Source organism: Rousettus aegyptiacus, unplaced genomic scaffold, assembly GCF_014176215.1.
Source record: "Rousettus aegyptiacus isolate mRouAeg1 unplaced genomic scaffold, mRouAeg1.p scaffold_m13_p_8, whole genome shotgun sequence".
Lineage (NCBI taxonomy): Eukaryota > Metazoa > Chordata > Mammalia > Chiroptera > Pteropodidae > Rousettus > Rousettus aegyptiacus.
Genome location: NW_023416311.1, coordinates 57,821,847 through 57,843,811, shown reverse-complemented (window position 1 = coordinate 57,843,811; position 21,965 = coordinate 57,821,847). Strand labels below are relative to the sequence as shown.

At 35.0% G+C, this 21,965-nt stretch overlaps 1 long non-coding RNA gene across 3 annotated transcripts in view; it reads left to right on the top strand.

The window, feature by feature from the left end:
- LOC107510986 overlaps positions 1-21,679 on the top strand; it is a 48,221-nt gene extending 26,542 nt beyond the window's left edge. For all 3 annotated transcript variants that reach the window (XR_004952502.1, XR_004952503.1, XR_004952501.1), the window contains 3 exons: positions 6,802-6,854; positions 8,484-8,520; positions 20,687-21,679. This is a non-coding gene — a long non-coding RNA (uncharacterized LOC107510986). The remainder of the gene's footprint in view (positions 1-6,801; positions 6,855-8,483; positions 8,521-20,686) is intronic.
- Positions 21,680-21,965: the final 286 nt, after the last annotated feature.

Sequence of the window (21,965 nt, the reverse complement as noted above, 5' to 3'; positions counted from 1 at the left end):
TGGGCTTTCTAGGAAGTCATAAGGAAGTCTGAAAGCGTCAACAGTGGGGTGGTAGGTGGAGGCACCAGTTTGGCAGGTAAAGATAAGGGGAAGGGAAGTAGAAGAGCAAGTTTGAACGATTTCATAATTGTGTCTTGACTGGACACATGCTTAACATATCCTTGAATTCAAGGAGTCTATGATGTCAGAAATATGATAGTTGATATGATCAAAACTGGGATAAAAATGTATATTTCATCATGAAACAGATGGATTTTAGAAATTTTGTAAAGAAAAAGTGGTAGAATTTGGCACAGCTTGAATGTTTGAATGTAGAAAGAGAATATTGCATTGTAAAATTTCCAATTTCTTTTTCCATTTGAAATTATAGTGAATTTATATTCACCTCTCTTTCTCTTTCTATCTCTGTCTCTGTCTCCGACTCTGTCTTTATACACACACTCCATCATTACTTTCTGTTAATTACATTGCCAAAGTATGATGGACAATTAATTTTTTAATTTGGTCCTTATGAAAAGGATAACTGCATAGAAATGAAATTAAATATACAATGATAGGTTTATGTTTTCACATAGAATTTGAAATAATATATGTACTAGGTTATAATACATTTACTTATTCACCAAATAGTCCCAGATTCTTCTGACTCTAAATCATTATGTATACAACAGTGAGATCCAGAATAGCTTATTAGTAAAAGAAAGTTTAAATTTCACTGTTCCTTTAATAGTTTTATGAAAAAAAAAAATTCCTCATTTGAGCTGGTCCTAGGCAATACATTCAAGATGTTTGCATTTGTTATGTTACAACCTACCCCTCACACATTTCTTTACTCTCTTCAATCATTCTAGAATACTTAGGACTTTCTCTCTAAAACGTATGGACTTCCTAAGAGGCTTTGTACTGCAAAAGAGAATCTCCAGTAGAATCTGATGTGTTTCTATTGGTGGAATTTTGATTTAAATAAAGGAAATTTGAAGCCCTTGACTTTATGGATACTTTTCGTATTCTGTTTATTTGTCTCCAAAGGCAAGGGGTTGTGGCACAAAAATACATACATTATTTAGCTCCAGTATTCTTCCTGTGAGAGGGCTCTGCCACAGTAAGTAGTTGTTAAGACTGTAGTGAGTGACTGAAATCAAGTTGCTGAGATTGGGGGTGCATTTTGGTTTAAAGTAAAAGAATGTGTGGTGTAGTCAGTGTGGTGATGGTCCACTGATTTGTAAACTTAAAATTACACGATAAAGACAAGACTATCTGGACCTTTTCCAGGGGCTTCTCTAAATCACAGGGATTTTTCAGATTTACACATGGAAGTGTGGAGAATGGGAGCTGTGATATATTGCCATGAATAACATGTCTGAAGGTTAAAGTTACAGTGATAGTCAGGAGCCCTTAAAATCAAGCTGCAATGCTCTTTCCCTATGCTAGGGCTACAGAAAGAGAATGAGAATGAGAATATATGTATTCAGTAATGACACTGTGTATGTCTTTCTCCTTGGTCTTTAAAATTTCATGGCTTGGGTCTAATATTTTTTAATTCTCAAATTTCATTTGTAAATGAAAATCTATAAACTTTTAATAATCTTTATCTGTGAAAACAAGGGTTAGGACAAGGAAACGCTAAATATAGAAATGACCTAAGGCATTTTTTGTCCTATCATTTTAATTTGAAATTAAACATGTATATCAAAACAAAGGCCAGGGAATGAAGATGACATGCTGTCCTATAGGTGGCCCTAATATTTCTTTGGCTCCTTGAAAGGCCCTGTCAATACATATAATTAAGGGGGGACATTTTCTGCCTTGTAAAATTCTCCAAAATAGTGTTTTGTTTTGTTTTGTTTTTGGCTGATGCTATTTTGCCTTTTTTTTTTCTTATTCCTAAAGGTCAGTATTACATATTCTGAATCTGTCCTACTTAAGCAATGGTACTGACAACCCACCTTTCCAGACTCATTCTGCTGATGCAAAACAAGACTCAGCTCTTTGTTAGTCTGATAGTACACACTGCTATAATATAACATTTCTGAGAAGGCATAGACCTTTTTCTAGCTAGTAAGATTCTTTGAAAATCTTCTGGGACATTATCATAGGTATATTGATACAGCTTATGTACTTTGCCAAAATCAGGCAGAGATATTTCCATTTCTGTTTCCTCTTTTTCAGCCACCCCTAGGGCTCCCTTTACTCCCCAAACTATAAACATTGAACATGGTGTCTGAGTTTGAGACAGGAATGGTCTAACCACCTGGGAGTCTAAATTTCCCTCATTCATTTTCAAGGCAGGATCACAAAAACTGTGCTACTCCTGTTTGTTCCATACAAGCACTAGGTTTTATAGTTTTTAGATAGTTTTACAGACCATTTTTCTACATTTTCAAACTGTCAACTATTGTTACTTTTTTACAATCCAAAAGAATATTCTAATTGTACTGACACATAATACAATATGCTTAAGAACATGCCACTCAAAAGTGTGGCTCTAAGGAGAATTCTCCCTTTAAGAAATTTCACCTATAAGGAAATATCCCTTTTGAGATAAAGGTAATTCTTTGTAATAACATTGGGAAGGCTAAAATGTGATTTACAGCATACAACGCACTATAGTATGATTTAACTGTTGTATAAAAACATAGATTTAGGTTGAATTTAAATAGGTGAGAGAGTGAGAAAGGGAGGGAGAGAGAGGACTACCAGATGACTTCCAACCATAAAAAGTTCTCTAAGAAATGACAGAATAGCTAATGCATAGATTTCAAAGAAAATTACTGTTTCATACTATTGAGTATTAAACCTCTAATTTCTATAGAATTACAGAAATCTCCCGTTTTTCTACATATTAAGTCAAGGAACTAAAAATGTCTTCTGTGGATATTTTTATAATAATATTTTCTGTTATAAAAAGGCTTGCCAGACACTACCATCTGCCGTGTAGACTGACAGCGTACGAATCTGATGTCTTTCTGTGACTTCCTATCTTATATAATTGGAGGTTTCAGCCCAGAATGATGCTTCATTTCCACCTAAGGACAACCAAGTTTAAGTTGGCCTGGATTATTTTAATCATTTTCCTGCTATGCACTGATAAGACCAGAACTCTGCATAGTTAAAAGCTATAAATGTGTCTATTGAGAGGGTGTTAAAAATTCTCCTCAGAGCTTCTAGCCATCATCCAGAATTTCACAATACCTTCTGAAATGAGACAGAAAACATAATGCATTACAATAGATAAATAGTTCATTTGTATTTACTTTGGAAATTTGAAACACTCAGAATGTCTTGGCTTTGTCAACATGGCAAAGTTTTTTTTTGTTTTTTGTTTTTTTTGAGAAGAGAAAGATGTCTTTGCGAACTGTTATGTAAAGATTAGAATATTTGTCTAGCATAAAAAGAGTTCAAGGACACTAAAAATACTCTTGACTCAGGCGCATGTGTGCATGCGTGCGTGCGTGCGTGTGTGTGTGTGTGTGTGTGTGTGTGTGTGTGTGTGTTTATAGGAATAAATGTAATTATCCCAGTTCTGGTCAATGAGCCAAGATTACTGAGCAACTTCTGCAGTTATTTATTTAAAAAATAACACTGTTTTCAATAAAGAGAAATCCTCATAGTTAAAACCTGTTAATTGGAGATGATGTCTGTGTAAGTGAACATTGTCAAAGGGTAATGACCTCCTGCTGCTAAACCCTGGAAATGTTGACTGGAAGCCAACACATTTGTTTTCAAAGCAGGAGACGTGGGTCCATTGACATGATTATATTAAAATGGCTTCATTTTTGTTGTACTACATAATAGAAATTTTATCATTGTAAGCCGTATTATCCATGTGCTTTCATTTTTCTGCCTCCCAATATCTTTGCAGGTTGTTTTTTTTCGCTGCTGTTGAATGCGTTGGTTAGCACTTTGCTGTCGCTGAGTGGCTATCTCATCATAATACAGTTCAGTTAATTCTAGGGGTTTCCAAAAAGATTGAAATGAATGAGTATTCATTAAGGTATGCCACTCAGTATAATAAATTATCAATGTTTTGTACTTTGTTCCAGCTGAGAAAATAGGGTGGGTAATCAACATAAAACAATGGAAAGGGTCCCCTGCTCTCTGTCCTTGGTGTTTACATACTACATTTGGCCAATGTCTGAAATTTCATTTGGCTAATGTATAAAATTTCACGTGTGTGTGTGTGTGTGTGTGTGTGTGTGTGTGTTGTGTGTGTGTTTTCTTTTGGGTTGCTTGAGATTTCTATCAGTGGGAATGAAAGATCTTAAGAACTGGTTTCCTTATTGAATCAGATGCACATGAGGAGGGAGTATCACCTTGAGATAAGGAAGGAGTCCTTAGAGTATTATAGTTTCTATAGCCTGAGGGCTGAAGGCACTTAAAGCCACTCTGCCTCCCATTTCCACGTTCTTCAGAGGCGTCTTTGGTCATGGCTGCTGAGCCACTTGCACTATGGTTATGTGCAATGTCCAATTTTAGTATTCTCTCTTTGGCTTTGGCAGGAAGCTTTTGGTTATAATTTTAAAATATCTATGTTGGTGTCCTGGCCCCATTCTCAGTGATTTTGATTAAACTGTTTTAGAATAGGTCCCTGGCATCGACACAAATATTTTTCTTTAAAGTTGCCTGGGCGATTCTAGTATGCGGCCAGTCTTCTGACGGGTGGTTCTCTGACTTAGGTGTGCCTCAGGGTCACGCAGAGGGCTTACTGAAGCACATACTACTGTGCCACCAACCCCTCTCTCCACACCCACCCCCCTAGCCCTATGTATACCAACAAGCTTTCCATCCACTGAGTGTGGGGAAGTGCCTGAGAATTTTCATTTCTGAAAAGTTCCCAGGTGCTGCTGATGCTGCACTGTATGGCAAACCATTTAAATGATGTCACTTAAGTCAATATATTTTTAATTCCTGATGATTTTGAAAAGAAGAAAGTGAAAAATAAATACAACAGGGACAGACTAGGGGCAAAGTTAGGTTGGGTTTTCCCATTAAATGCCATTTTGTTGTAGTTGTCACACTGGTTTCTGATTCCTTTCAGATTCTTCTTCATCCTTTAGTTTACCTAGATTTTTTTTTTTATTCTTAAAGACATAAAAATTTTAAACAATAATTTTATAACTAATACTAAACATTTAGTAGCCATCAGGACTCAGTTTAAATGTTGTATACATATTATCTCATTTAATCCTCACCATGAAGCAAATGCTTTTATTACCATAATCCATAATTACTTTCTTAAAATCATATAGTTAATATGTGGTAGGGTTGGAAATGCAACACGAACAAACTTCAGAACCTGACTCTTAGTAATTTCTCTGTAGTGCTTCTGTATACCTAATAATTTCCCAACTCTGGGGGGGTGGGGGGTGGGGATATATCACTGATTATTATTGAATTATTCCTGATGACAAAATAATGATGAAATAGCTCTCATTTATTGAATGCCTACTTTGGGCCACACACTGTGTTAAGCACTATTAGCAAAATCATTTTAAGTAATGAGACAACTAAATGGTGAAATTAGGTTTTAAATTTAGGCCTTTTGGTGGGTTTTGGAGTGCCTGCCCTAAAAGAAGCTATTGGAGTTTTTAATAACATTCTAGTTTCTGTTCCAAAATACCGAGGAAATGTAGGTACACTTCCAACCGTATCCCCGTATAATTCTGATAAATTTACTTTTTGCCTAAACATGTCTGGTATGATTTTTGTTACAATTTAAAGAGCTCGGACTAAAATGGTGGTGATTTTGATTTGTGACTATGAGGTCCCTGAGGTTTGGAGAGTGTTAGAGAGCTGAAATGACTTAACTAAGATTGCCCTACTTGTTAATAGAACCAGGAACTGAGAACAAAATCAAATATGCTCATGACTTTTAGGCTTGTTTCCTTCCGTTCCCACAATCTATTCCTCATTTCTGGTTTTGTACCTTTTCTTATATGACTTGCAAGAGGATATGAGAGATCACTGTATAGGTAATACATCTCGAAAAAATGTTTCCATACAGCATTTTTGAGAGCTGACCCAATTAGTCTTATGAGCAGGTAGAAAAAGGGTTGCTCCTGGTGTGTTTCAAGAGCCGTGTATAGCCCATCGAAAGCCATTGTCTCAGCCTCACAAAATGGTGGTTGGAAATAAATGAGATAACGGATGCAAAGTGCCTGGCACATGGGAGGCACAGGGCTCAATAAGTGGCAGCTATTAGTGGTGTTCTCCTGATGGCAGCAAGAGCAGGGAAAGTGAGTGATTGGGAGGAGCAAATCTCTATACTAATGACTCAGAGGGCTCCTAGATTCCCTTGATTTCATGAGATTTGTCAAGCTGTATCAACAGGTTTCAATTCAATTCAACTTCCACATGCTGAGTGTGTATTGAGACCCAGACAATGTGCAGATTCCTTGTTGAATGAGAGCTGCTCCCAGTAACTCAGTGCCAAGAAACATTGTTATAAACACTGGGAGGAGGGGGGCTATATGCAAAATGCTCAGACACAGAAAAGATATTTCTTTTTTTATTTGTCTGTTCTGTCTGACTATATATTTATCTTTCTCCTCTGTCTAGCTAAATTAACTTCCAAGTTTCTTTATTGAAAAATGCTCATTTTACAAAGTTGGGGGCATTACTCTATGAGATTTTAGGTGATATAGGTAAATGTAACATAAATCATGGTATTACTTGACTGTTAACTGCTTGCATTACCATGTTCTGTTTAGTGTTACTTGCCCTGATAGTGCTGTTTTCTGAAGTTTAAAATTTAGACCTAATTATGTTCTCTAACTTAGATCTAATTCCTTCACTTACCAGATACACATGTCTTACTGAAGTCAACAAGTATATGTGAATCTAGCTGACAAGAGGTAATACTTATATTTGTCATTGATGTTTATTTTCTGTCCCTGTTTATCTTGATCATGCTATTTCTTATTCCAATAATATGGCATGTCTTTTTATAAGAGTTTTTCTATGTAATGTCTTTATAAAAAATAGATATAGAGAACTCAGAACTCACCTTAGGGAAGATGTGAAAAAGAGGACAAATTTAAAAAGTGTATCCATGATTACAACTATAGTTAGAATTTTAATGTATTTCACTTGTTTTTTAGATAACATTTTAAAATGTACTTATAATAATGAGATTGATATAAATTTGCTTCAGAAATACTTATAGTAAGTACTTGTCCCTATTCTTCAACAATTTTAGAATTAATATTCTAAAACCTTCCAGATACTTTATCCACTGGGTTTGTGATAATGTCCTAAACCATCTAATAGTAATTAGATGTTTAGTTGCTTCTAATTATCTATAGTGTAATAGTGTGCCTTCATATATTTAACTTTTTGCACACTTTGGCTTACTTCCTTATGCTAGATTCCTGGGACTGTGAATATTGGGAACAACTTTGACAAGTTATTTGCCATGTTGCTTTCTGAAAGAATTGTGTCAATTTATATTGTCATCAGGAATGAATGGGATAGTGAATTTACTGCATTTTTACCAGTATTTTGAGTGTCTATTAACTTATTTTTGTAGTTTTGCATGTCAGATGGTATTTGTTTTAATTTACCTTTTCTGGTTACTAGGAAGTTTAAATATTTTCAAATCTGTATTAGAAAATTATTGTGTCTTTAAATGTTAATTACCTGTTTAAGTACTTGCCAATTTATCTGTTATTTTCTTAGTGATTTTTCTATCAGAAATTTTAAAAGTCTATGTTTTATACATATAAAAATATAATCAAGCTTTAAATTCAATGCCATATTTGCTGAAAAATTTCCAAGTAAGTTTAACTTTTTATTTTATTTTTTAAGTTAACATTTCAAATGTTATTATAACATTTGTTGATATTTTCCTTTGAGTATTGTTTATAAATTTAAAGCACAGAAAATAATTTCTTTGTAAGAGGTTTGATAAGCATTCAATATTATTCTTACTTTCTTTGATTTGATTTTCAAAAATATTAAACTTTTTAATACATCTAGAATTTGTTTCAGCATATGGTGTGAGGTGAGCATATTTGACTTTGAAATATTTTACTATGCTATGACCCAGCTGCCTGATTTCCCTTACGAGTTGCCAAATGCCTACTGAAAGTAGAATGCTCTTATATTTTGTGTTCATTGAGGTGGCATCTGTTACTTTATTAAGTATGCTAGAATTTTTTACTGAGAAAACCATGCTTCAGTTAAAGTTTGCTTTTAAAAGTTGAATTATTATTATTTTTTTTCAGATCAGAGGGGTATAACTTAATCAATTATTATTTTTGTATTCTTTATGTTACCCTAATTATTATAAGAGTACACCTCAGCAAAATAATGTAGGTATTTTTGCTTTTTTTAGTTGAACTTTAGCTTTTAAATGTTAATATACCTTTTAGTCTTCTAGGTGGAATTGCATGTCAAATCTGAGTTCGAATGATCTCAACGACTGATTGTTTAATAATTATATGCAGTGTTTTGAAGCTCCTGAGCCTCTGTTTTCTCTGCAGGAATGGGGGATATTCACACCTACCTCATGGGACAATGGTAAGGATTAAATGAGAAAAATATAAAAAGTCCAGAAGATCACCTTATAAAGAAAAAAAATGTTCATTTTATTTTTTCCCCATTTTTACATGGTACAAGCTTTTGACCATCTGAACTGGTGGAAGAGAACAAATATTCCTGGTTAAACTCACATGGCCAATATTTGACTTAGAAATCTACCTCATTTAAATTTAGAATATAGTTATTTCTGGTCTTCAGGAAATTTAAACATAATGAAATTATACCATTAATACCTAATTCTAGAGTCTTTTAATTTTTCCTGTGTTCAACTACATTCTAAGAAAAGATAACTCATTTCAAAACTTCCTTAGGGCAGAAATGATGGTAAATGTTTGGACTTCAAAGGGTTTGTCTACTCAGATGAGGACTGTCTGCTGAGTAAAAATAAATAGAGAGGGAAGAGACTAATAAGTATAGTAATTAAAAAGAGTATGTAGCTCAAATATATAATTATGATATTTGCTCTGAAATATCTACCTTGGATTTATGGGTAGTTATTTATATGATATAATTTCAGAGATATGAGAAAGACTCCTCCAACAGTTTATCTTGCTTGCCACTCATAATAGATGACACATTTAATATACCTGTATTATATATAACACATATCTATCCATTCGCAATTATCCCTTACTAATCTGAAGCCTATTAAACTGGGCTTCATAAAGGCAGATACTAGGTCTTGAACTCCTTTATAGTTCTCCTGATGATTATTAGAATTCCCTAGAAATATTTTACAAATAATCTAATGTTAGAAGTTCATATTCATATACTTAGCACTATATCCTGTAAGATTGTAGTTAATGTTTTCTAAAACTTTATGTGACTGTTGGATCTTGAGCTAGGAAAATTGACAGATTGGAGATGAAAAGAACATAAAGTACTAGATGCTTGAAAAATAATGATGCAAGTCATGTGTCCGAGCTTTTACTCCTTTAAAATGAAGAGTGTGAAGTAAAGATTAAGAATCTATTATTTTATTTGGAAGGTGCAAGCCCACCCAAGTAAGAAGGAAAAAGAGGGGTGCGGCAGGGAAGTTACAAAGCAGTTTAATGTGTTGTGTTACAATACTGGTCATCATTGCATGACAGTCACTAAGAGATACTGCAGTTTGTTTAGCAAGTGTGTGTACTCAATTTGTGGTAAGTGTGATAAGAATAAATCACACCTAGGAGAGAAAAGGGATAAGTTTGTCTCCCTAGCTCCTCTCATCTCAAATTACCTACTGGTCAAAATCCATTGAGACTTTTTATCTTATACTCTGGGTTGCCTCATCTGACCCCTCAGTGTCAGCTCCAAAAATGGAGGAGTGACCTGATATGAATGCGTACCTGATCAAAAGAGAGAAAGAAAAAGGTGATTAAGAGAATCTAAAAAGGTACATAAGACAGAAAACAGGGAGGTTAGATGCAGTGAAAACCAACAGTTGTCGAGTGATAAAAGTGATGCTCGTCTGCTGTTTTGGTCAGGCTAGAGGTTGCTATATGCAAAACAAATTCCAAATTACAGTGGTTTAAATCAATAAGAGTTTTATTTTTTGCTCATGTCTCAGTTCACTATGGTTTGAGGAGATACAGGTTTCTTTTGCTTTGTGGCTCTGCTATCCCTACGATTCTTAGGATTTCAGATCCCTCCACTGGAAACTCTACATCTGGCTGCTAGGTGAGTGTTGAGAATGAAGGCGTGGAGTAGTGCATGGGGGAATTTGTCTTTGCCTTGTTTGTGCAACATCACATGACCCTACCTCACTACAAGGAAGACTACGGAATGTAGTCTACTTGTGTGCCAAGAAGGGAAAAACAGTTCTGTGTCCCTTGTGTGGGTTGTGTGTGCCTTCCTGTCATGGTTGAATGTTGGTTGCTCTTTGCTTGTCAGTGGGAGGGATTAATGCTTGGGCCGATTGAATGTGAGGGCTGGCTGTTGAGGGGCTGACCCTTTGGGTCAGTATTCACTTTAGTGGGACTCTGGTGGCTGCCTAGTCTACCCTTTGGATGTTTTGTCCTTGGATGAAGCCCCAAGTGGTGCTCCAGCTTGGTTTGAAGCTGGCCACCAGGCATGCTGACCTCAGGAACTCCTGAGAAGGGGCTTTGCCACAAGCAAGTTCACCTGCTGCCTGTGCCCTTCCCAGGGCCACCTGGGATGAACCATAAAGCAAACTGCAGATGGCCACCACACTGGGCTTAGAGTTGCCTAGAGAAACCAAGCCATGAACCAAGGCCAGCTGCCACTAGTGTCGGGCTGAGGGCTGCTCAGTGAGTGGTATGGGGCACACCGAAGCCAGATGCTACTTGTTTGAGGTTTGTGAACCTTTTAGAGATTTTAGAGAAGTCTGCAGCATGGGCCGAGATAAGCCATTTTTATGAGAAGGCCTTCAGAAGCAGCTTGGGTGGGCCTGCAATTTGGGTGGGTGGTTTCTCAGGGAATCACCAGGGCAGAGTGACCAGCATTAGGCTGATGGAGAGTCAGATAAGGTGGCTACCTGTGTCTGCATGCCAGGAGTGGGAAGGGCTCAACAAAGGAGCATTGAATTCTGCCAGCACTTCTTTCTGGAAGAAAGCTGCCCCTCCAGCCCAGTCCCTGATCCCAGATGACTCATTTTCTCCCCATATGTCCCTGATGCTTTTTGAGTAACTGCCTCAGTGCTGGAGCTCGGAGCGATTGAGCCTGTCAGAGAGTGAGTTCACGTGTGGGCCCTTTAGGAGGAATTCCAGCCACTCTCTGTCTCATTCAGCTACTACTTCACTGGTTTTCACAGCCAAAAGTTGTCGAGCCTTCTCTTTCCGGCACTGGAAGCCTAGGCTGGGGAGCCTGATATGGGGCTGGGACTCCTTGCTCCTCTCGGGGGAACTCTTCAACTCAGATATCTCTCTCGGTTTTTAACTGCCACAGCTGGGTATGGGACGAGCTTGTTTTGCACCTCCACCACTCTTTCTAGTCTCAAAATGGCTTCTTCTGTATGTTATTAGCTGTAGGACTTCTGTTCAGCTAGACCTAAGGTGATTCTAAATGATGGCCGTTCTGTAGTTTAGTTGTAATTTTGATTTGGTTGTGAGAGGAGGCATGCACAGCATTTACCTACTCCTCCATCTTGACTCTGTAGCCCAGCCCCTTTATACCCTCTTTCAATTGGGAAAATTACTTCAAATAATTGGATCTTTGTTTCTTCATCTGTAAAATGTGATATTATTACATACTTCATGAGGATATTACAAAGATCAGTTAAGATAACTGCATAAAAGTAACCAGCATCTTGTCTAATATATTTTGCCTTAAAATATGAAATGTCATTTAGGGTTTGATCTTGTTGATTCTGATTAAAACTTTTATTGATGCTGTTTGAAACTATGCATTTGTTTTATATGGCCTTCCCTAGGGGTTGCTTTCAGGGATATTTTATTTATCCTTGGCCTTAACATATAGAAATATTTTAAATATTCTATATTCTTTTTTCCAACTTTATTGAAATATCATAGACAATTAATTGCTTGTATTTACGTTGTACAATTCAGTGAGTTTTTTTTCAGTTATAGTTAGCATACAATAATATACCAGTTTCAGTTGTATAGCATAGCGATCAGAGATATATATAACTTGAAAAGGTATCACCCCACTAAATCTAGTACCCCTTTTCCCTCTTACATATTTATTACATTATTAACTATCTTCCCCATGCCACAGCTCCATGTGTATTCTGCAACTATCCATTTGTGCCTCCTAATCCCTTTGCCTTTTTTTGCTGTCCCTCCCAATCCTCCTTTCATCTAGCATCCCTCAAAATAGTCTCTGTATCTATGAGTTTATTTCCACTTTTGTTGTTATTGTTGCTTATTTTATTCTTTAGATTACACATGTGTGTGAAATCATGCAATATTTGTTTTTCTCTATCCAAACCATTTCATTCAGCACAATACCCTCTAGGTCCATCAAGGCAATATCTTTTCCTATCCCCTTCCTTTTAGTCTGTGTGTGTCTTTTAATCTGAAATGAGTCTCTTGTAGACAGCATATATAGGGGTCTTGTTTTGTTCTTCAACAGCCACTCTGTCTTTTGGTTGGAGCACTTAATTATTTTTCATTTGAGGTACTTGTTGATAGGAATGTAGTTATTATCATTCTTTATTCCTTTTTTTTTCCTATCTGTTTTTTTTCTTCTTAAAGAATTTCCTCCAATATTTCCTATAATAATGGCTTGGTGTTGATAAATTCCCTTACCTTATTTTTGTATGGAAAGCTCTTTATCTGTCCTTCGACTCTAAATGATAGCTCTGCTGGATAAAGTATTCTTGGTTGTAGATCCTGAGTTTTCATCACTTTGAATATTTTGTGCCAAACCCTTCTGTCTTGCAAAGTTTCTTTTGAGAAATCATCTACCCGTCTTATGGTGCTCCCTTGTAGGGAACTATCTGTTTATCTCTTGCTGCTTTTAAGATTCTCTCTTTGTATTTAACCTTTGGCATTATGATGTGTCTTGGTGTGGGCCTCTTTGGGCTCCTCTTTCTTGGCACTCTCTGAGCTTCTTGGGGTTATTTCCTTCACCAGCTTAGGGACGTTTTCCATCATTATTTCTTCAAATAGTTCTTCAGTGTCTTGTTTTTTTTTCCTGGTACTCTATGACATGGATATTTTTACATTTAAGAGTGTTCCATAAGCTCTTTAAATTATTATTATAGTTTTGGTTTCTTTTTTCTTGACATTCTGATTAAATGTCCTTGGCTTCCGCATCCTCTATATAGGTCATTTGATCCTCTTCTTTATTCACTCTGTTCCATTTATTTTTCATCTCAGATAATGTGTTCTTCATTTCTGACTGGTTCCCTTTTATAATTTCCATTTCCTTTTTTATATTTTTTATCTCTTTGTTATCTCACTGAATTCATCTACACTTCCCTTAAGTTCATTGAGCATCTTTATAACCGGTGTTTTGAACTCTGCATCTGGTAGATTGCTTGACTCCATCATTCCTGGATCTCTGTTCTGTTTACTCGTATGGCTTCTGCTTCTTTGTCTTCTTATTTTGGCTGCCTTTCTCTGTCTGTTTCTATGTACTAAGCAAAGTTCTTAAGTCTCCCGGTCTTAGTGCGGCTTTGTGAAGTACGTGTCCAGTGGCACAGTCCTGAGAGGAGTTCTGCTGCAGGCCAAATTTAGCCCCAGTCTGTGTGCCTCTGGGGCCATCTGTTAAGATTCAGCAAGCAATCCACAGGTGTTGTGCATGTAGTTGCTTCAAGAGGCCTCGCCAGAAACCATAGTCAGCTGCCACTAGTGTGAGTCTAGGTGCTACTCAACAAGGGGCACCTGACTTGCCGAGCATGCATTTGGATGTGGCTTGGTTGGGGCCTTGAGCTGAGGGAGGAGGAGTTTCAGAGAATCCTCTGGGACAAGTGACCTCCATTTTGATGATGTCTCAACTCTGACGGCGCTGTGTCTGCACATTTGGTAGTGGAGACGACTCAACAGGGGAAAAATGGATACTGCCAGTACTTGTATATAGGTGAGTCTCATCTCCGGCCCTCACTCCGACAACTCAGTGTTTCCTCTAAGTCCCTAGTGCCCCCTGCCCAGCCCACCTAGTGCTGGTGTTCAGAGTGAGCGGGTCGTCACTGCGAAATTCTCCCACTGACATGACTCCTTTAAGAGGCATCTGCAGTTGCCAGCTGCCGCTGCTTTGGGCTCTGTCCCAGTCAGCTTCTGGGGAGCCTCATGTCCTTATCTGTTCTACCTCCTCCCGTTGCAGGGTGATTTCTTCTTTCTCTCCCTAGGGCTTTTTCATCTAGATCCCAGGCAACTTTTCTTACTGTTTGCTCTTTGTTTCTGTCGCAACTTTGATTTTTTTTCTCTCTCCGTATTCTATATTTTTGCTCTTGATCTGGCTTTACAGATTCACTCTCTCCTCCTGGACAAATGCCTATGTTTCCCAAGATATTCCCATCTCCAAATGACTTCTTTCCTCATTGTGATTGTATGTTATACCAAGGTCTTCATTTGATCCTGTCATTCACTGTGGCTGCTAAATTATAAAGTTTCTAATAAGCTCATTCTGCAAATCCTCTAACCCTCTTTTTGAATCTGACAAGGGAATTTGAAAACAGCTCTCTTCAAAAAAGTGATAGCATAGGTAATAATGAACCCCAAATTGAAAGAGAATGTGTAGCCTATTCCTGAGCTAGAGATGAATAAGATGTCTCATTATTCAGCTGGTGTTAGAGGCTGTTGTTTTATAAAGACTCTGCTATGAATGTTTTGTTGATCATTTTGAAACCAGTACTGCTGCTTATTTTTTCTATTGATAAAGAAAGAACCAAAAATAGATATATGCTATTTTCATGAAGAACTTCAAAAAAAAATTGAAAAATGGGTTCTAATTCTTTTATGTCTAGGTCCTAATTCTTTTCAGAATTAGCTGAGTATTAATTAGATTCAGCCCTTTTAACTGCACCTGAATGTGGAATAAGTAGTGAAAAGAAACCACCACCATGGGTGACTCCAGAGTTGATTTCTATAATTAGTGTTGTCTTTAACAAGCCCTTAAATTCCTATATTTCTCAGTTTTCTTATTAAGCAGTGTAAGTAATAACTTCCTTATATCACCAGGATACATTGAGAATCGGATAATCTAGTGAATGTCAAAATCCTTTTGCAAAAGCAAAGTGTCATTTTTAGATACATGTAAAATGCTGTGAAAAAACAATGCTTTCCTCTTCTCTGTTATACTCAAACATATTAAATTTTAAATATCAACACAACTTAATTTCATAAAATTTAATATAAATAAAAATTTTAAGAAAAATGCATGTGTGCATTATTTTTTCTCATTGCAGTCATCAGTGATACTTGTTGAATTATCTCTACACAACTTTAACTTACTGAAGTACATCATAATTCCTCATTGATGTGCTTGCTGTGGAAATTAATTTGTTGAAAAGCTTTTCTAGTTTAATTATTGAATTTCATGCCTTATATTTAATGTCTATAAACAAAAATTACAGAAAAGTACTTACATTATTGCATTATTTTAATACTGTGTTTCAATAGCATTTGTATTTGTGATTGGTAGGCAGCATATATAAGTGATGTGCTCATGAAAGTGAAATATTATAAACAGCTTATAAAAATCTCCCATCTGGCAGTTACAATTGATCAGAAAGCTACTCTTCAGCATTATTTTGAAAATAGCATGAGTTTTTAATTAAAACTGTTCATTCGATTTATTAATGCAAGTAAAACCTCCCATTTGATCAGGTTTAACTTGAAAAAGTGGTTTTCTAAAGCTCCTTTATGGATTAAGTGATACAGTTTTCAATAAAGAATAGTTATAAAAGATGTCAGATATTAATTTGCTATCAATCTTTTTTGTTTTCCTTAATTTCAAAATCGAACTGTGAACATAATTCTGCTTGCTTAAAATATTTGATGAATTTATGATCTTAATTCTTTAATTATGTTAAATCTAAACTACAAAGGATCTAAGATAAAAGTTTTATAAACTGTGCTTTTATAAACTGTACTTTATATCAGTTAATTTAAAGCAAGCTGGCATTGTCAAGAAATAAGTAGATTATTAAGGTTAAAATTTCTCACATAAAAATACAATATACAAAACATTTTTTGTTTAGAAATTATTAAGTGATTATTCACTTCTATGATTATTATACACATCATCTCATTTAATCCTTTATGAAATCCTATTCTTCAGCTTTCTTATTATCTATGTTTTACCTGTAATTATATTAAAGCTTAGGAGTTATATAACTTGTGAATCAGTTTCAAAACAAGGATTTCAGACTAGGTGATTGGATTTCAAACCACATGCACTTCATCAGTGCTCTAAACAGGAGCCCAGGGGTCCTGTTTGTTCTGCTATGATAGGATTATGAGGACAGTTCTGTTAGCTTCTCTCATGGAAACTCAGCACCTGAATTTTATGCTATAATAATTCTGAGCTTTAATATTTATTAAAACTGCATTACTAAAACTATGAATTAAGAAATTATATAAATGAGAAATTTATTTTTTGACATGTTAACTTCCTGGGGGAAAGTCTATTTCCCTCATGTTTTATACTTGTTAAACATCATGCCAATATATTAGGTCACAAAGTTGTAATTTCTTCATGTGTTCAGTTACAGTATTATTTCTGAAGTTTTAATGGTAATTTATCTCATTTCTAAGTGACTTGAAGTACAGAGAATGTCTTTCTTTCTTTCTTTTTTTCTTTCTTTTTTTTCTTTTTCTTTTCTTTTTTTTTTTTTTTTTTTTTTGAGAGGTGGTGGGTGATTGAGCCTCCTAGATCTTAGAATGGGAATGAACAGTTTTATACATTTGCTGGAGGCAGATCATAAATTTGACTCTAAGCTTTCTAGAAAACAGTCAGAAGAGGGAAATGTGACCACTATCTCTAAGGTAAAAAAGAAGTGAGTTGCTTTGAAGAAGCATATTAGTTATTCATGAAACCAAGATTAGGAAACAAAATTATATCTATCTATCTATCTATCTATCTATCTATCTATATATATATAGATATAGATATATATAAAGAAAAAAATTGAAAACATTTATCATAGAGTAAGAATTTCATTGATATGTTCTGTTTTATAGATGTGTCCCTAAATATTGAGAGTTAGTATCTTGCCATGGTACGATGCAATGAAAGGCATTTTATGGGAGAAAGGTGACTACACTAAGTGATTGAGTCATTCTACCCTTTGATGATCCAGCTGGTACAAGGAGAGATTTCAGAATACTCTAGAAGTGAAAAGCAGCATCAGCTCTATAAATGGCTCCAAAGCTTCAACTTAACCAGCTGTATAATATAACTTCAGTTCAGCTCACATTTCCTAGATCCTTCTTGGAAACTGATGGCATTGTTGCTTCCAAGTACAAGGGTACTCATTTCCTCACTAGCTTTAACAAGGAAGTACTTTAGCCAGGATAAAGACAGGCCCAGGTTGTGGAGGGCAGAGGTTTCTACCTCCCTAACTCCAGGGCCTGCTAGTAGAATGCCTGGCTACATTGTTGCTTTGTATGGAAAATATTTCTGTCCTGCTCTGAAGTTAACTCACTGTTTTACTATAGGCAAATAACAGTATTAGAAAGAGGGATAATTATATTAACTTTGATAGGATGTTTCCAGAAAAAAATAAATCAATAAATGGGAACATACTGGCCAATAAAAAGTGCCAAATCAAGGAATGAACTTTAAAAGACTATTCAACATAAGAGAAGAGATATTAGTGAATTATCTCAATACTGCCACAATATTATAGTGACAGAACATCAGTGCTGATGTTCTAACATTGCTAGAAAATAAGTTATAAGAATACGTTGTTTTTTTTTTCACATGAGACTCAGGATAAGTATGTTTTATTTCGAATCAGGATAAAAGGAGTTTGGGAAGTTTATTTTCACTATTACATTAGCCTTTCAAAAAACTTTGATAACCATTGATCGAGATTCTAGAATGAATTGACTACATATTCTTGATACTATTCCTTAAATATTTCTTTTTTCTTTGTATTACTCTTTTGACTAGTATTATGCAGCAGTAAGTTGAAGATTATACTATCTGACTTAGTAAATTCTGAATACGTTTTGTCAATTAACTGACAGTTGATTGACAAACCCTTGATTTATAAATATACTTTTTAAATTTAATCTTGATATTATATAATCATATTTACTAGTAAATAATTTATCCTCTTCCATATGTGACTCTTTTATAAAGTAACACATTTCCTCTATTCAACATGATACCATTTTCCTCTGTGTTGCCTTGGAAATGCGAGCACCAGTGTTCATTCTTAGATTCTTGTACACTATATAACTTACTACTGAGTTATAGGTTTTCAAACTAGCCACAGTTTGGTTTAAAATAACGTTTTACTTTAAGGGCCTGTTTATTGGCAGGCCTTTCTTGAGCATTAAGAGTCATAATCACAAATTTTCTGAAAATTACCCTTGACTGGTACCTCTTCCTTTACTCCACTGTTTTGTCTGTTTGGACAGAAAACTCTTGTAGAAGTGAAGAAAGAAAAATGCGATTCGGAAACAATTTTAGTATTATATTTCTATTTTTAGAAAATATGTGTATGTATATATTTTTCAATAGCACATTGTATATTTGGGTGAACTCTCATCCATGTAAAATGCCATGTTTTTTTCTATTGTCCTTCTACTTGGTCCATCTTTCCTACAGGATTTTTGGAAATTTTCGTTTTATACTTGAGAAATATATAGCTTTTCTTCTAGCTACTCTGTTTTCTTCTTATTCCTGTTAATGTAGGTGTGTGGTTTTTTTGACATTTACATTTTAAATTTTTTTATCTAAAATTATATAATACATTTAAATATGATTTCCAGTCTTTTACTTTTTAGTCTGTGATTTAAGGTAACAGAATTCAACTCAATTTATATAATGTATAAATTATTTGGTCTTTTTGAGCCCTCTGTGTCTTTTTTGACTTTATGATTTCAAGTTTTAGAATTTTACTTATAGCCTTGCCTTGTTTAAAAGTTATGGTTTAGATATTGAATCTATTGAGCATTGCGGTAGTTATTAATTTGCCAAGTACTTCTAGCTTTTTACTTTTCAGGTGTATGATAATTTATCAGCTCAAGGCTCTACCGTGATTGTGAGGAGGGAAACATAGGACTTGTTTTGCCCAGTGAATTTTGAGCAAAAGTAATGTGTGTCATTTAGGTACCAAAATATTTCTTTCTCAGTCTAGGATCTTCTAGAGTTATCTTACTCCTGGTACAGTGGTACATAACAGTTAAGATGTTGCTGTCCTCCCAGAACATGGGTACTTGAGTCAGTTCAATGATGAGAGCCCCCTGCTGGCCTATTATTGACATGTATTATGAGCAAAAATGAACTTTCCTTTTGAAACCACTGAGATTTTGGAATTGTTTGAGACTACAGCGTAACCTAATTTAGGTTGACTGATACAGGTAGTACTTGTTTTTGACATTTTCTGGACAGTGCTAATAAAATTTGAGATTGCAGCAAACACTGTCAGTTCTCCAACCAGAACCCCAAAGATCCTATTTGCAATTTCTATACACTGTTTTCTCATTTCTGTGTGCTTTTACATCTAATAGCATGCACTTGAAATTCTCTTCAGAGGACTGCCCTCAAATTACTGGAGACACTCAGGAGCAGAGAAACCATTGATTGATTGGTTCATGACATATCAGCTTCTGTATGTACATAAAGGACAACTTTGGGATAAACCTACACTCCAGAATTACCTGTCAGGATCAGTCTGAAGCTACCCTCTGTGGGACCTTACCTGAGATCTCGCCTTTGCTTAATTGCTTCCCATTTCTATGCCCTGCTTTCTTGGCTCCCTTATAAGTTTCTCCTGGGAATTCTTCCTTAATAAATTACGTGTGGTTCATGTTAGAATCTGTTTCTGTGAAACCTAACCTAAGACTGAAAATGAAATCTATGATACGTAGTTTCATAAAAATTCTTAAGGAAATATGTTTGGCTAGATTTTAACTTATCATGGTATATCAGAAAACATCCTACTTTCAAATGTGCTTTTATAGCTTTAAACCATTTAAACCAGGAATTATGTCATGTTTAACGAGCTATTCTTCACCAGATTGAAACATTATTGCTACTTCATTTTTTTGTTAGCAAGGCATGATTTTTGATTATTGTTATGCCATTTCTCTACTTTAGATGGTGGACTTGTAGTCATTCTATCTGTTCATAGTCCTCAAACATCTTCAGAGCCCAGTGCACATAAGATATACTTAGGGTTTATCTTGAGATCACATAACAGAGCAGAGCTTACTGGCCACATGGAGGTAAAATTTAACAACGTACTGTCATTACTACAGTGCTCTCACAAACTGTTGTAACTGGCCATTGATGGTGATGACACACAAAAGGAAAATGGGAAACCCCCACGTATTTCTTCTGGTGATGCTTTTTGGTTTGAACTGTTACATGTTCTTAACAAGATTTATTTTGGGCCAGGGTATTTCGTACACTGTCCACTTTGGCATATAATTCTGACTGTTTTCTTTGTTTTACTTGTGAAATGATAATGATACCTAATTATACATTTATTTACAGGATACAATGTTTTAGCAATTTGCAAGTGTGAGATTTATTTTAAAGTATTACTCCATATTTTTAGGTCACATGAGGAAAAGCCAACTGGAAGCAAATGATTCAAACTAAACTACTGAATGGTGAGTGAGGATCCTTTACCTTTTCATATTCTTCTAGGTTAACAGGATTCATGTAGAAAAGAGAACTAAAAACAGAGCACTGTAGGTACCCTTTGTTTAAATGAGTATCAGCATTGAAAAAATAACAAATTTCCTCTCTGGGGAAATATCTCTTGTTATAAAGTACAGATTTTGAACTTTATTTTGTTGGTCAAAGGAAGAAGATGTGGTAGAGAACTCATGTATATTCTAGTTAATGAAATAGAATGGCTATAGATTTGATTGCTCTGTATCTATCAGCTATTCTATTTTCTTCTTATATCACTTCTTGAGATAATTTTATATTTGGCAACTAAAATTAAAAGTTACAAGCAAATCTTTAGATGTCGTACCTTTACAGAGATACAGGTAAAACTCATTTGTCTTTTCTTTGTGCCTCTGAGATGGAGTTATAGCTAGACAATAAATGATGTATCTGATCTCAGTAAACATATGTGAAATAATATGGCAGTATCTATTAAAATTTAACATATATACATATCTTTTGACTTAGCCTCTTTACTTTTAGGAAGCTATTATACAAAAATAAAAGTGGTAATACACAAAGCACATACAACTGGGTTTACTTTATCCTTGTATATAATTACAAAAACCTGGAATTAATCTGAATGGAATTAAACTAAAAATTAGATTAATAAAATTAATCGAAAAATAGGTGAATGGTCACATAAATTAAGGTACAATTGTAATAGAGAATATTTTGCAGTATTAATATAAGTGAGTTGAATTAATACATCTTGATGTGAATAAATCTTTTTACATGAAAGGGCAGTTGTAGAAAAGAATGTAGTGTGTGAACCAATTTCTCTTCAAAGAGAAAACTATATCATTTTGAGCATACAGTCATACCTCAAAGAATGCACAGTAAAATTGTAACATTTAGGTCAGGGGCGGCATAGCTGGGGAAAGAATGTTAACTAATAACATTTTAATGCCTCTGTATTATTTAGCATGATACAGTAAGTATACATTTTGAAAATGATAAAGTATATAAAATTTTTTAAAGAAAAATTGAGGAATAATTAAAAATAACAAAGAAATGTATCTGCGTCTATCATTTAGGAGTTTCTTTAATTATAATTAAAGTTACTTTCTTTTAGGCTAACCCTTTCAACTTTTCTCTAAGGGTTTCTACTTTTGGCTTTTGACACTTAATTTCTTTTGGAATATATATGTAGAAACACC